Source organism: Callospermophilus lateralis, chromosome 3 (genome assembly GCF_048772815.1).
Source record: "Callospermophilus lateralis isolate mCalLat2 chromosome 3, mCalLat2.hap1, whole genome shotgun sequence".
NCBI lineage: Eukaryota > Metazoa > Chordata > Mammalia > Rodentia > Sciuridae > Callospermophilus > Callospermophilus lateralis.
In genome coordinates this window covers 13,841,039-13,855,011 of record NC_135307.1, presented here as the reverse complement: position 1 = coordinate 13,855,011, position 13,973 = coordinate 13,841,039, and the positions used below count along the sequence as shown (strand labels likewise).

Here is a 13,973-nt window from a genome sequence, read left to right as displayed (position 1 = left end):
CCCCCTAGGCCCTGGCAATTGCCATTCAACTTCCTTTCCTCAGCTATTTTATTTAGGTTGAATTGCACAGTGATTGCTCTTTGGGGACTGGCTCATTGCACTCAGCCTAATGTCTTCAGGTTCCATTCAGATTGTATGTAGCCTGTGTTGGAATCTCCTTCATGGCTCTCTTTCCCTTTTCTGTCTGTCGAGAATGATGTTGATATGAACATGGGTGCACAATATCTGTTTCAGTCCCTGATGCCAATTCTTTTGGACGTCATTATGGTTTAGATATGTAAGAGACAGTGCAAGAATTTTCAGAGGTTAAATGATTAGATTTTAAGAGGTGTAAACTAATTAGTGGATTAATCCACTAATATAGATCATCTGGGTGGTAACTGAATGCAGGTGGGTGTGGCTAGAGGAGATGGTTAACCAGGGCTATGACTTTGGGTTTATATTTTGTCCCTGCTGAGCAGAGCTCTCTGCTTCCAAGTTTCCCTATTCGGTAGTTTCTCTCTACCACGCCCCTCTGTCATGATGTTCTGCCTCACCTTAAGTCCAGAACAATGGAGCTGGCTATGAACTGAACTTCTAAAATGGTGAACCAAAGTAACCTCTTTCTCCTGTGTGTTGTTTTTGTCAGGTCTTTTGGCTACAGAGACAAAAAAAAAAAAACCAAAAAACTGACTGAAACAGACGTATACCCAGAAGTAAACTTGCTGGATCACATGTAATTCTGTTTAACTTTCTGAGGGATTGAGAAAGTTCAAAAAGAGCAAAAACTTTCCACACTGGCTGTTCCATTCTGCATACCCACCAACAATGCACAAAGATTGCGATTTCTCCACATCTTCTCCAGCACTATTTTTCTGCTTTGTGAATAAAAGCCATCCTCATGGTGTAGAATGGTATCTCACTGTGGTTTTGTTTGCACTTCCCTAATAACTAGTGATGCTGAACAACTTTTTGTGTACCTGTTGGCTATTTGTACGTCCTCTTTGGAGAAATGTCTACTCATGTCCTTTGTCCATTTATTAACTGGGCTAATTTTTCATTGTTGACTTGATCCCTCTTTTTTATATGGGAGAAAAATGGATCACACAGAGGCTACTGACATGACGCTCAGTCAGATGGTGCAGAGCCAGGACAAAAATCTAAGGGGTACCCCAAGCAGTTTTTTGTTTTTTGATCCTATTCAATCTCTACAGAGGAGAAGACTGAGGTGCAGAATTGAGGAGACCCCCTAAGAGCTGTAGCCTTCAGGGAACATCCTCCACATAACAGGCTCCTCCTGCTGTTTCTTGCTGAGTGAATGAGTTTAATTTCTCAGCTTTAATGTTATGGACTCAATTTCCTTTCAAAATCCATATGTTGAAGCCTTAACACTTAATGTGACTGCATTTGGAGACAGGTCCTTTAAGGAGCTAGTTAAGGTTAAGTGAGACTACAAGGGTGGGGTCCTAATCCGATAGGGTCGTGTCTTCCTAAGACGACATTAGGAGAGTGCATACAGCAAAAAAGGCACATGGAGACACAACCAGAGGTGGCTATGGCAGCCAGGCAGAGAGCCCTTGGAAGAAACAGCTCTGCTGGCACCTGGATCACGGACTTCCAGCTTCCAGACTGTGAAAAAATAAGTTTCTTGTGTATGGGTTCCCAAGTCTGTGACTGTGTTAGGGCAGCCCTAACTGAGTTCCGATTCAGAAGCTGCAGATGGAGAAGAACCCAGAGAGAAAGGCCAGGGTGGGTGGATGGTCAAGTTGGCCAGCAGGGTCCCACCGAGGCTAGGGCCCTGTTGGATTTTTCTGGAATCTTACAGACTTTCAATCTGATGTCCACGTCATCCTCTCCTGGCAGAACACAACTTCCTGATGTCGAAAATAAAAGAGTTTAACCAAGCCTGCTAAAATAATTCCAAAGGCTTCCTGGATATCAAGTGTCTCCCACCAGAAAGTACTGTGATGCTGTCAATGTCCCAAACGTGCACATATTAGGTTTCCCTCAAAGTGCATGTGTGGTCTTACCACTGGATTGACTTCAGTCCTCTTCTCATGATCCCTGGCTTGGGGGGTTTTTTCTCAGCCACTTCTGATGTCTGTGCCCTGCCCTCCTTGTCTGCCAGAGGAGCCGATTTTCTTTCTCTGACCCTTCTCAAGTCCGTTATTTCAGTAAGATCTTAGATGGTCTTGACCACAGGCAAATAGGACCTGGAAGGGTCAGGGTCCGTGGGAAAGAGAAGGAAGCTAAGAGAGCTGTGGCGGGGTGGGGGGGCATCGTGTGGTCATCGGGCTGGCTCTCAAGGATGAGCCGAGGGCAGAGGCCGGGATGCGCAGTGCCAGGCTGAGGCAGAACCCCAGTCCAGTAGTTACGAGTGAGTTCCGTACCTTGGGGGTTGCCCAGATGCTGGTGTCTGCAGACTGAATTTTCTAAGCCACCAACCTCATCCTTCCTCCTCTCCCCCTTTCCTCACTTTTCCCAGTCCCCGGCTTTGCAGCCCATCCATTCCTCCTTGCCTTGCTCCCCCGTCCAGTCTCTCTCAGTCACATTCTGGGTCATCTTTCATCTCTTTTTTTTTTCTTGGCTTTGCTCCCTGAAGACTCTAGGTAATGCCACATTTCAGGATTTCCCAGGGTCAAGAGCAGGATCCCAACAGGAGGTAGGGGCTGGCTGAGACCCATGTGGACCTGGAGGTATTATGGCTGAGTCAGGAACTGGGAGTCTGGAATGTTCAGACGGGAGGACTAAGGAAGTGGTGGAGGTGGAATTCACACTCAGGACCCCAGACACCAGACCTAGTCTTCACTCCAGTATAGCACTTCCCAGATGGTCCTGCGTCTCTCAGCCTCCTTCACATGTGGATCCTGCTGTGCTAGGTCTGGGGGAGCCCTGAGCTCTGCAATATCTATTAAATTCCCTGGTGGTTCAGCTGCTGCTAGTGGTTCGTGTATCATTTAAGGGTAGGATACCAGGCCTGGCATCTCAGGGACTGTGGAATGTTGGGGTGTTTTTCAGCACCCCAGTCTCTAGTCACACCTGGTAGGTAGGAAGTACCTGGTTCTCTTCCACTGCATCCCACCAGGCTTGGCTCTGCAGGCCGAGGTTCTTCTAGGTTGGAGTGTGTTAGAATCACCAGCAGGGCTTGTCAAGCACAGCGAGGCCGGCCCCCACTCCCAGAACTTCAGAGCCAGTGAGTCTGGAGTGCGACCCAAGAATCTTCATTTCTAGAAACTTTCCAGGTGATGCTGAGGCTGCAGGTCTGGAGGGCCACTGCCTGAAACCAGGGTACCACGTGGGCCTTACAAGACAGGGTCAGCTGGCCCTGGGTTTGAAGCTGGCTCTGCCCTTATCCATGGTGTGATCTTGGGTAAGTGCCTCCCATTCTGTGAGGTTCAGTTTCCCATCTATGGAGTGGTGACAATGTTGCTGAGCAGGCAGCAGCTAATGCTAGAGGTGTCTTTGCAAGGCTTGCCCTTAAGACCAGCTGCTCATCTGATTTTGAGTATCTGCTGCTGTCACAACAATATGAAAGTTGTTTTGAGGGGTATAACTCAGTGAGAGGACCTGTGCTTATGTACCAGGCCCTGGGTTCGACCCCCAGCTCTGTAATAAATCAACAAATAAATAAATAAATGTCATTTTAGTTGCTTGCCTTACCTTATTATTTGTTCATTGAATCAAATAATAAACTGAATGAATAAATGAATGAATGAATGAATGTTGTTCTTCCCAGGACACAAATTAGGATCAAGAAGCCCTGCATCTGAATCATGCGGCATGGGGCTTCTCAAACCTTAATGTACACACATCACTTAGAAATCTAATTCAAATGTAGACTTTCACACAGTAGGGCTGGGATGGGGCTTGAGAATTTGCAATTCTAACAAGCTTCCATGTGGTACTGGTCCTGGGACCACACTTTGAGTAGCAAGAATTTTAGAACAATATTAACAGGAAAAGTCCTTGTTCCTGCCCAGGTTAAGCCTATAATTTCCTCCATGATCCTTTAGCAAACCAAAGCTTGAAAGTGATTTTCTCAGTGATCATTTTAATCCCTTGCCTTTTAAATGTAAGCTGTTGCCCAAATAGTGGGGGACTTCAGCATCACTCAGCCAACCCCGTGCCTCCGTTTCGTGGAGATGCAGAGGGAAAGAGAGGTGGCTCTGAGTCCTACTCTGGCTGCACAGTTACTGTGTGATACTGGGGTAAAATGGGTAAAATTAAATCTTATTTAATTCTCCTAAAATAATCTGTTATCTGTAAAATGGGAAAAATAATGTCTGTCCTCATAATGAGTCATTGTGAATCTGGATGACCCACTGCATCCAAAAGCACTTTGGAAATAGTAAATTTGCAAATACAAAGGATTATCTTAAAAGTCAGGAACACTTAGGGCAAAGCTTTCTTGTTCAACTTACAAAAAAAAAAACTACATTTTGTGGGCCTTTGCTATAGTTGCAGTGGGATTAATACAGAGAAGGATGAAAATGATGAAATATCTTGGTGTTGGTCTTAATTTAATCTAACCTGAAATTTACAAAGTCTTTGAATTTCAACCACCCAAAGAGAGTCAGGGGCGTGACCACCCCTCCCTTGACGGTTGATCAAATTGTCAAATGTGCCATTACATATGGAACAGCTGGACACTTACACAGCAGCTGGGGCCGTCTTCATCCGGCTATGATGTCAAAAGCAAGAGAACAGTTCAGACGTTAAGAACTAAGTTCACATCACAACCGATGCTGCAGATGTCACTTGAGTTCCAGAGCTAGCCCACAAGCCCATTTACCTCTTTGCATAACTAAGTCCAACAATAAAAGCGTCATAGCGTGTAAAGAGCATGATGGTTTACAAAAGTGGAAATCCTCAACTCTTCTCTGATGGGATTTTACCTCTTTCCCATTTCAAAGATGAGGAAGCAAAACTCAGAGAGAGGAAGGAGGAAAGATTACAGATTTGTTGAGTGACAGGCCTGGAGCTTGTATTTGGCCTGCTGATTTCAAGACTGGTACATGCTCATGGTCTTCTAGCACCAGTCCCAGTGAGCAGAGTTCTAGACATTGCACCTTGGAGCTCCGGGTACACAACCTGTCCCTGCCCCTCCAGGATCCGGGGCTCCCTTTCCCCCTCCCAGCCTCCCACCTACCTGTCTCATTTCTAGTTGGAAGCCACGTTATTGACTGGTGTGCAAACGAGTGGATGTGCTGCTTAGGATTCATTCCAGTTGCTGATGACTGAGGCCTGAAATAATACTGGCTTATGTAAAATGGAGGATAGGTGATATGGGGCTGATAGGGTAATTTCACAAATTCCTCAGGGGCCCAGGCTCTCTCTGCCTTTCTCTCCCCTCAAGAGCAGAGACAGGTGAAGATTAGCATCTGAGGGAACCATAGGAAGTCTCTGCAGGGGGCTGTTGTAGGACAACTGTGCTCTGCCAAGTCAATCCCTGAGAAAGTCCACTTCAGAGTCAAATCCCAAGAGGAAGAGCCTGAAGTTAGCCTCACTGCCCGCCCGTGCTTGGCCGCCTGGGTTGAAGTTGTTCTTTGCCTATTCAGAAATCTACCCTCTCCATTCTCCTTAAGAAGTGAATTCTGGGGGCCTGGGGTTGTAGAGCACTTGACTGGCAAGTGCGAGGCACTGGGTTCAATTCTCAGCACCACATATAATTAAGACACGTTGACAACTAAAAAAATTCTAAAAAAAAGAAGTGAATCCTGATTTTCCCCTGGCCCCCTTGCCACCTGGGGCCAAAGGCAAGCTTCCTCAGCCTCCCTCACAGCCCACTATGTCCATTCTGGCCAACAGGATGTAAGAAAAAGGGCTCAGACCCACCCGGTGCATGGACTCAGCCAGAAGTACATCCCTTTTTGTCCTTTTTCCTCTCTGTGCCAACGGTCTCACTTGTGATGGCTGAAGCTCCAATGGCCGTCCAAATAGAGCACTTGTGGATAAAACCTCTGTCTGTCTTTGAATAGCAGCAGAAAAATGGAAATCTACGTCTCTATGAGATGGCAGACTCTCCAGACCAATGCTGGACATTTGGTTCTGGGCCTCTTATGCCTAAAAGAGAAAAATCCTTTATTATGGTTGAGCTGCTGTTCATCTGAGGGCTCCCCCCTCCTATATTCAGCTGAAACTAATTCTCGGGGATGGTATCATCCTCTTGGGTGCAATTTTCCTTTTCCTTTGGAGTGAATTCTTTGCTAGGAGATCTCTCAGAAGAAGCCTTTGTTGGGGTCCTCCCCCAGGGTATTCTAGACACGACGAGGCACACCAGTAGCCCACTTAGCATCCACCCGGGACCCACACAACATATGCACAGTGCTTGGCACGTGGGGTGTGTTCCTCAGACTGCAGCTATTATTACCATCCTGCTGTACAGGATCCTACCTCACAGGGCTCAATAAAAATTAGTGCTCTCTCCTTTCTGTCTGTGCATAGGTAGAAACTCCTTCTGTCAGGTCTGAGCTATGACCCACAAGGCTGAGTCAGGGTGGAGAAAATTCTAGATAAGCAGCTATGAACTGATTTACTTTCCACACACCATCCCTGCTCCCCTGTAGCCCCTGCTAGGCCAGCCCCTAAGCTCAGTGGGGTGACCATCATCCATCAATAACACCTCGCACCTCACCATGCAGGGTCAGGTCACACAGGGAGAAGATGGGACCTCTCTCCTCAGTAGTGTCTCTGTCAAATAGTGACTAATAATGCTGCATGACTTGGACTGGGACTGGGAGAGGCCCGGCAACGTCACGCCAGCTTAAGCCATCTGCTCCAACCATCCATCTGGCCCTCTGAGGGTGGACTCTTCCCAAATAGCCCACAGGTTTCCCGGGTTACCTACCCTCAGCCTCAGGCCTCAGGGAGGCCCGTCCCACCCCACCCCGTGCTGACCTGAATCCAGGCGACAGAGGCTCTTCATTACCATTAGACTCACGTGAGGGCTAGAATGACTTCTGTTGTGTTGATGTATTTTTTTTTTAAAAGCAGGAAATCAGATCTCAGCCAATTGTAGACATTTCAGTTTGTTCAATGAACTTGAACTAAGGAAAAGGAGGATAAAAAAAACATTCCCAAACAAATGGAATGAACGGGGCCAAGAGATGGCTTCCTTCCATGGCTCTGCTAAATGCAGGGAGTCTGCTTCTCCCAGACTGGAAGTGGCCATTCCTCCAGGGTCCCCCCTCCTCACTTCAGGCCTGACTGAGGATCTCAGCCAGTAGTCCCCTGAGGAATCCAGGGTGACTCAGGCGAGCTGGTCTAGAGTCACTACAGCCCTCCTTCCCTCCTAGAGTCTTAGGAAGTAGGGCCTGTGCTCGGCAGAGACACCAGAGCGGGAGGCTGAGGTATTGACAGTGAGGCCCAGAGGAGGCGCAGGATGAGGCCCATGCCATATGTTGCTGTGGGAAGTGTTCTGAGGCCGTCCCTGGTCCTTCCCTTCATGAGGTGCTTCCCAGTGACATTTGAAGTAGACACCGTCCCCTTGCCCCATAAGCCTGGGACTTACTTCTCTGAGGGAACAAGATTTTCTGGCAGTGACCCTAAACCTGGCCCTGGGATCTTACAGACTCAGTGTTGGAAAGCCTTGGAAAATTCTAGGGCATGATCATATTGTACACTTCGTACACACTTTTTAATGAAGGTGAAAAATGAAATGGCACCTTGGGAACCAGGGCCTTGGGGTGTCTGGCACCGTCCCCAGGGTGGCCTGAGGGTTTTCTTCATTACCTATGTGGCGCTCATAAGACAGGATTCATTGATGTGGCGCCCAACTTTCCATTTGGCACATGGAATGTGTCTGTCACATTGTGGCAATTGTAACACAGGGGCCTGAACGTTCAGTGCAAATTCAGTAACAAGTGACTACGTCTCTGAAGCTGGGAGGGTGAGGAGATCTGGAAAAGTTCTTAGGTCAGAGGCGGTAAATGAAATAGAACGAGAAGGTGTTCTTGATTACCAATTTATAATGTGCGAACAGTCACGGACAGTCTGCGTTAGTCATCTGCTACTGCGTGACAAAGTGCCCCCAAACATAGTGACTTAAAACAGCATCATCATCTCACTGTTTGATCGGATCAGAAACCCCAAAATGGCTTAGCTCAAAGCTTCTGGCTCAAGGTCTCCCCTGAGGTGGGGTCAAGTGGCTGGGTCAGCAGGGTCCAGTCTCAGGTGGGGCCTCCACCTCACTCCCATGTTGTCGTCATCCCCGACCCCTCAGCCCCTCACCAGGTGGCCTCTCCACTCCCTGCCTCACAGGATGTGACATTTCATTTCTCCCCAAACCAAGTACCGCCAGGGAGACCGGGGCCCCAAACAGAAGCCACAGTCTTTTTTATGACTTCATCTTGGAAGCGGTATCCCTTTGGTTTTCCTACAGAGAGAACCGCTGGACCCAGGCCACACTCAAAGGGGGGAGGTTAGATAAAGACGTGACAGCGAGGAAGCAGGAACCACCAGGGACCAATCTGAAGGGGGCCTCCCAGGGTTTCTGGCTGAATACGTCAGGGGTTCCTTTGGCTTCATCACCGCCGTGGTGCGCCTGCTATCTTCCCAATACAGTTAAAGTCCTCCACCACAGCGTCTCCTGCCAAGAGGGCTTTCAGAACTCGACTTCACGGGGTTGAGAGGAAACTCTCTTCCGCAGCCACAGGGTCTTTCACTTCCATGGTTTGGGGATAGATGATTCACGGAGTGGATTATCCACACAACCAAGGGGTTTTCCCACTGAGCACCCAGGTCCTTAAAGGAGACCCTTGGTGCTCTGGGGTGCAGTCCCCAAGACCATGGAGAGCACCGAGCTTACAAGATGAAGGTGTGTTTCAGCTACAGTCCTGAGTCCCAGGTGACCCAGTTTCCTAGAAATATCCTCACACATTAAGCTAAACGTCTTTCTAAGTTTTGCTACAATCTTCTCTCACTTGATGAACAAACTCTGTGTGGACTGAAGCAATTTCTGTAATAGCTTCAGGAATAGAATTTTCTCCCAAGCTAGATGCAGAAGTGCTCCCCTGTTAGTTCCAGTGACTTGAGGGGCTGGGGCAGGAGGATTGCTCGAATCCAGGGGTTTCAGGCCAGGCTGGGGAACATAGTGAGACCTTGTCTCCAAAGAGAAAAAGAAGACATTTTTTTTTCTCATTTTGAAGGACTTAATTATGTCTTATCTATGAGTCTCCATTGAATCAAACTCTTCATTCTTTTACTCCAAATATTTATTTCCTGTCCAAGAAACATCCATTTCTCAGCTGTCCTCACTTCGTCTGCATTTCTATTGCAGCTTTAGAAGTCCAATTTCTTTGTGCTTTTTAAAAAAAATTTATTTTATTTCACAGCTTATTCTCTGAGGGAGTGTGGCTGGGCAGTTGTGGTGGGGGAAGTGTTTGGTGGCATTCTGTCTTGGCTCTGCCACTCACTTGAGGGGCGGTCGCGAGCAATCCCTGAACCTCTTTGGCTCCAGTTCCTTCACTGTGAAATGGGGCTTATGATGGTGGCTCCTCACGGCTGCTGGGAGGAAGAGGTGGAAGGAGCTACACAGAGTTCTAAGGAAGGACCTGAAACATCACAGGTGCTCAGAGATGTCAGATGCCGTGGTCGGTAGTCATGGGCCACTAGGTATCCACAAGGCCACACCGAGGGGCAGACGCTGGTCATCCACAGGTGAACTCACAGGCATCCCTGTGTCTAAATTTTTTTTTCAAGGGTTAAATAGTATGTTATTGTTACGTGGGGAACCCCACCAGGCAGGGCCAATATAGTGGCCCTAGATGTCACCATGGAAACACTGAGAAGTCATGATTACAGAAGAGGTGACCGGAACTGAACAACATGACCCAGGAGAAGCCAGCCAGGGGTCAGACATGGTCAGGAGGGGCCAGCAGGGGTGGCCAGGTCACAGGGCGAAGGACAGAACAGACCCCTTCACTCCTGCTTCCTGTAGATCTCCAGGTGTGACCGGACCCCACTGGCCAGCAGAAGGATACACAGGAAGCAGGAAGTGGGCCCAGTGGTGACGTCCTTGGTCCTGAGCCGCTCCCACGGTGGCTTGGAATGAACCTGGGTTTATGGCACGAGGAGCCACCAGGCCGGCCTGTCAGGCCCCTCAGCAGCAGCGGTGTCAGGACAGACATGACCACGTGGATGAGACCACAGACAACCAACAGCCGGAGCCCAAGGTCAGGAGGTCAAAAAAAAAAAAAAAAATCCCGGTGTCCAAATTCTCGTCCCAGCTCTCAGCGAAACTGCCCCCCAGCCAGGCTCGGGGCTGCTCTCAAGCAACAGTGAGGACCTGCTCCTCTGGGTGCCGTCCCCAGCAGAGAGGGAGCCTGAAGTGACAGGAGCTGGCTCCTGTGACCCAGATTCCCCATCAGGAACTGCCCCGTCACCAGGTGGGACCGAGATGCAGGTGAGAACTCCCGGGCCTCAGGGGCGAGGGTCCAGGGCGCGGACCTGCCTTGGGCGGGGAGGTCTGCATTTCCTGGCTTTCTGTGCTTCTCCGCCAGCAGGGCGGTGCCACTGTCATCGTGCAGGGTCTCGAGTCTTCAGCCTCTCCTTCTGATTTCTTGCTTTCACAGTCTGGGAAACCTGGGAGGGAGAGAGACTTTTTAGGGCTCTCTGTTAAAGGCAAGGTGTGTGCTGTGGGCCAGGAGTGGGCCTGCTCTCAAGTCACCACTTAAAAGATTGTTTCTACGATTATCACACAGTAAGAATCGGCTCCCCTCCCCGGCTGGTGTGCCGGGCTGCACATTTCAACACATGCATTCGTTTATGTGACCACCACCATGGCCAGGCCACAGAACAGCTCCATCAGCCCGAGAGATTTCCTTATAGACACGCTCTCCCCGCACCCAGAAGGCCTGGCTACCACGGTCGGTTCTCATCACTGTGGATTTTTGTCTTGGCAAAACGTCATGCAGAAATAATCCTATAGTATACGATTTTTTGAGCCTGGCTTCCATCCCTCAGCACCATAACTTTGAGATTCATCCAAACTGTTGCGTCAATACCACATTCCTTTTTACCACCAAGTAGTACTCTGTCCAGCTGTTCAGACATTCGCTAGGGGAAGACTCTAGCTTCTGGTCATGAATAAAGCTGCTATTAGCATTTGTGTCCAAGTTTTTGTATGAATGTAAGTTTTCATTTCTCTAGGGCAAATCCAGGAGTGAGACTGCTAGATCATATAGGACATATATATTTATCTTTGTAAAAAACCACCAAATCTTTTCCCAGAGACACTGGAGCATTTTGCATGGATACCATCAATGCGTTGGAGTTCTCGTTGCTCTGCATTCTTATCTGCACTTGGTTTTGTCTGTTTCTTTTATTGAAGGCTCAGAGTGATATGAACTGGTATTCCACCATGCTTTTTTTTTTTTTATTGGTTCCAGGGATTAAATCCAAGGGCACTTAATCACTGAGCCACATCCCCAGCCCTTTATATATATATATTTTTTTTTATATTTTGAGACAGGGTCTCACTAAGTTACTTACAGCCTCACTAAGTTGCTGAGGCTGGCTTTGAACTTGCAATCCTTCTGCCTCAGCCACCACACCTGGCTCCACTGTGGTTTTGATTTGCAGTTCCCTAATGGCTAATGATGTTGAGTATATTTGCATGTGATTATTCACTCTCCTTATATTCTCTATGGTGGAGAACTTTTGTCATTGTAAAAATTGTAAAAATTTTCTTGTTATTGAATTTTGAAAGCTCTTTACATATGTGGGATAGAAATCTTGTTGGATATGAGATCCACCAATGCTGAAGCAAATTATTTAAGCACTTGAGCTTCCCCCTAATTAAATGGGGGTTGATACTACTTTTTCTACCAGCCTCAGTGTTCCTGTAAGCACTGAACAGTAAAAGGCAAGTGAAACATTGGGAACTGATATCCAGAGCTAGTGGGATGACATTTCACTTGCTTATTGGCCCTCGGCTATGGTTTTGATAGTCGAGATTGTTGTGTGAATATGGTTAAGAGTGTTTTTTAATTTGCATAATATAGAAGTACCTTTCCAAGCAGGTACTTGAAAGGTAAAAAAGGTTCATGATGAGGGAGAATCGAGCAGAGAAACGGCCTTTGCTGACAAGGCACGCTCCTTAACACATGAGGAGCACAATTTCCTCTCAAAGAGCACTGGAGCCATGGCCTGGAAGGAGCCAGAGGAGGCCTCTACCCAGCCTCACCCGGGCTTCAGAATGCAGCTCCGTGGCTGCCCCTGGGCAGAGCCCAGCTCTCACCTAGAGCTCCCATCTCATGTGTCACATCTGAGAGTTAAACAGTGACCTGGGAAGGAGTGGGTTTGCTTCTTCCCCAAGTGAAGGGAGGACTGGGGGCTTCATCCCCCGGCTCCCTTTGCTTCGCCGGCTCCCTTGTGAGCGAGTCCAGGTTGGACGGTGCCTGGCAGAAGGTAGCGGTGCTGGAATCTGTGGTGTCCATGCATCGGGCACTGTGGTGGTTCCCCACTGTCTAGTCCCCCCTCCCACAGAGGGGAGCAAACTTCAGCTGGAAGAATGAACTTCGGCTCAGGAAGTGATCCAGAGGCATTGGAGGCTATTTCCTGGGAAGCTGACTGGTTCCAGAATGGGCATGTGACCTGATTCTGCCAATGAGACACGAGAAGGGCTTTGCTGCAGGACTCTGGGAAAATGGATGTGGAGGAGGAAAGAGACGCCAGATTCATTCTCTCCTTGTCTGTCTCTGTCTCTCGTGGCTCCTTCGGCTCCTTCACTGTGAGCACGGGGGTCCAGTCTTGGAATGCAGACAGAGGAGCAGAGACATGGAAAAATCTGAGCCCTCTGTCACACCCTGGAGGCACAGAATCAACCAGCCCAGAAGCCCCTGCCTGAATGTCCTGAAATGCTGCTGATGTTTCCTGTCTAATCTAGTTAGAGTTGAGCTTTCCAATGTTTACATCCCAGAGCCTAGTAGCTGTTTTTATTAACTTGTCTCCCCCACCAAACTCTGGAGCCCTCTATTCTGGACTAATTAGACTTGAGAGGTGCAGCCGAGAGATTAGAGGGTGGGACAAAGGAAGAGGATAATGATCTTTTCTGTTTAATGTCCCGACATCAAGACAGTTTTATGAATCAAGCCTGAGCTTGTTTCTATTTTAGCATGGAAGCATTGAAAATTCACCAAACCTTATTAACTTACATTAAATGGAGGGGAGACCTTGAAATACAGCCTCTAGTCCATGGATGCAGTTTTATTCTATTTTCGGTTGCACAGTAACTGGACCAACCCAGAGCCCGAGGTCCTGCTGGGCTGCTTTAAGGAAGATGCAATTAACATGTTGTTGCTATGCCAACACTAATAATTTCTTTGGGGATTTTTTCCCCCTTCATATAGGCACTGTGGCTGAGTCAATAGTGTAAACGAGGTAACCGTGGTGGTGGAGGGGAGATTAACCTATTTCAGGGAACAGACTGTTTTCAAGGACTTGAGCGGTGGCCATTGGCAGAACAACACGGTGCTAATTATGCATTCATTAAAGCAAGCTCTGCCACGCCACCCTGGCACTGCCCAACTGTGCAGGAATGTTCAAGCTGGGGAATCATGAGCCCTGCTCTGCCACATATATGCTAGAAAGCGGGGTGCAGGCAGTGGGCCTCCACATTTGCTGGGGCTCCAAGTCACCAGCCACCAGCCACTTCAGAAGAACCTGGCTCATGCCCTGCGTGTGCTCTGAGAACCTCTTGTTTTAGGGAGTGTGGTTGGATTTGGGCTTCTTTAGTTACCACTGGTTACCAAGGCAGTGTGTGTGCATGAGAGAAAGAGAGAGGGAGAGAGAGAAAAAGAGAGAGGGAGAAAGAATAGGGAGGGAGAGGGAGTCAGAAATGGGAGGAAGGAAGTGGGCACGGTGGCACACGCCTGTCATCCCAGGGGCTCCAGAGGCTGAGGCGAGGCAGGAGGACTGCAAGTTCAAAGCCAGCCTCAGAAAAGCAAGGCGCTAAGCAACTCAGTGAGACCCTGTCTTTAAATGAAATACAAAAC

The 13,973-nt window shown here is 48.4% G+C and overlaps 1 pseudogene; it reads right to left on the bottom strand.

Moving 5' to 3' along the window:
- Nucleotides 1-9,897: 9,897 nt before the first annotated feature.
- On the bottom strand, nt 9,898-10,106 carry LOC143393628 (cytochrome c oxidase subunit 8A, mitochondrial pseudogene; annotated as a pseudogene).
- Nucleotides 10,107-13,973: the final 3,867 nt, after the last annotated feature.